This window comes from Colobus angolensis, unplaced genomic scaffold (genome assembly GCF_000951035.1).
Source record: "Colobus angolensis palliatus isolate OR3802 unplaced genomic scaffold, Cang.pa_1.0 Scaffold283, whole genome shotgun sequence".
In the NCBI taxonomy this organism is placed as follows: Eukaryota; Metazoa; Chordata; class Mammalia; order Primates; family Cercopithecidae; genus Colobus; species Colobus angolensis.
In genome coordinates this window covers 746,316-748,250 of record NW_012116077.1, presented here as the reverse complement: position 1 = coordinate 748,250, position 1,935 = coordinate 746,316, and the positions used below count along the sequence as shown (strand labels likewise).

The window sequence follows — 1,935 nt, the reverse complement described above, 5'->3', positions numbered from 1 at the left end:
GAGTCCAAGCAAAAAGTCATGGGGCCTAAACAGGTTCTGAGGATGGGGTGGAGCCAGAGGCAGTCAACAAGACATGTCTCAGAAGTATGAATAGAAGCCACTAGCCTTGAGTACTCACTGGGTGCGTGTGTGCAGGAGAGTGAGACAGGACAGGAGGCAAGAGGGACTGCCTAACGAGCGCAGAGAGGTGGCCCTCTGTGAGAGCCTCCAGTCTGTCTCTTCAAGGGAAGGCGGGAGGGGAGGGGCAGATCCGAGGACAGAGAAGGAAGAAGTTTAGAACATGAAGAAAGAAACCCCAAGAGGCCAGGTGGCAAGGCCAAAGCCCCGCCCCAGGCTCCAGGCCCGCCCCCAGCTCCACCTCTTCTTCCTCCCACCTCCCACCCCCAAGTCGCGGCTCATCCTCGAGGGCGGAGAGAGGTGGCATTTGAGTCCTCCGGTATCCCAGCAGGCAGTGCAGCCTAGAGACGCTGACAAAGGAGCGGAGGAGCAGTCGCAGCTGCTTTCCGAGGAAGCCGGTGTTGCCGAGGTGAGAGTCCCCCACCGTCCCGTCACCCACTTCCTCTCACTTCGGGAAAATGTGGAAGTTACGTGGCTGAGAGCCCCCCGCCAAAGAATGACCCATCCCCACAGCCGGAGGTTGGCTGTGTGATTGACAGCGGGGCTCCGCTGCGCCGGGATGCGGGTGGGCGGCGGGGAGGAGACGGAGGGGATCCTTTCCTGTCCGGTGTGTGACTGGCAGTGGCTCCGCCGCCCTCGGCGCCCGACCCCGGGGTCTGGCCAGCTGATGTGTGGCTCGCTCCTGCCCGGGCAAAGGCAGGCTCGGAAGCCTCTCGGTGCCTGCTCGGCGGAGTTCGGTTGCCCAGGGGATGCGGCTCTAGGGACAACTCTTCGGTGGACGCAGCCAGGAGGGCTGGGGGAGGGAAGTTGACTCCCCGTTTGGGGTGACACCGTCCTCGCCCTTCCTCCAGCCCAGCCGGTCGCCCCAGCGAGCAACTGGAAGGAAATCGGCAGGGCTGGAGCGAGGCGTCCCGGGATAGCCTCAGCTGTGCTGTCTTTGCCTGGAGGGAGATGAAAGTAGGGTGGAGAGGCGGGGAGGGAGAGCGAACGCCTTCTTGGAATAATGGGGTAGGGTGTAGGGGGTGCGTGGCCTGTTTCCTTCCCCTTCCCTGGACCTCTGCACGGATCCTGATGGTTGCACCAGCTGCTCTGCTGTAAACAGGCTCACATGACCGGTTTCACATGGAGCGGCCGGTGTGGGGACGAGGGCTGAGAAGGCTGGGCCCCAATCAGGTGGAGCTGAAGTCCTAGGACAGTCCATTTTGTACTCCCTCTCCAGCCCTCCTGCCCTTAATGTTCTGCAGTTTCCCGCTTTGAAGGAAAGTAATTGACATCTGCCCTCTCTGGCTGAAGTAGCAGATCTGCCCCAGTGGAATCTGAGAGATCTCACGTCGAGGAACGAGAGGACAAATACTAAGTGAAAATTGACCTTTGAGGGAGATAAGAAGAGGACTCAAATGTGAAAAATTGGGTCCTTTGGATCTTGCCTAAAAAGCAGTCCTGTTCTTAATGTGAATTCCAGACAGAAAGGGGAAAGTCTACTTTTTCAGGCAAGGCACACATGGGATTTAATATTCTTGGTGAATATCTTGTCCACACTTCCTCTGAATACTGGAAAATCTCTTTGCTTAGAAAAGACTATATATAGGATATTGAATACGGAGTGGATACCCACTTTTAGATTATACTTATAGTTGGTAGTGGGAAGTTTGGAAAACAGGAAACAGGGCCAAATGTGTCTTTCAAGTTGTTCACGTCTACATACCCAATCAGGATGCGAGATTAAACTAGTTTCTTTTTTTTTTTTTTTTTTTTTTGACAGAGTCTTACTCTGTCGCTCAGACTGGAATCCAGTGGCATGATCTTGGCTAACTAAAA

At 55.6% G+C, this 1,935-nt stretch overlaps 1 protein-coding gene across 2 annotated transcripts in view; it reads left to right on the top strand.

Moving 5' to 3' along the window:
- Window positions 1-363: 363 nt before the first annotated feature.
- Window positions 364-1,935, top strand: part of MOSPD1 (motile sperm domain containing 1) — a 27,787-nt gene continuing 26,215 nt past the window's right edge. For both annotated transcript variants that reach the window (XM_011948741.1, XM_011948740.1), the window contains exon 1: window positions 364-526. The gene's annotated coding sequence lies outside the window, so the exon portion shown is untranslated. The remainder of the gene's footprint in view (window positions 527-1,935) is intronic.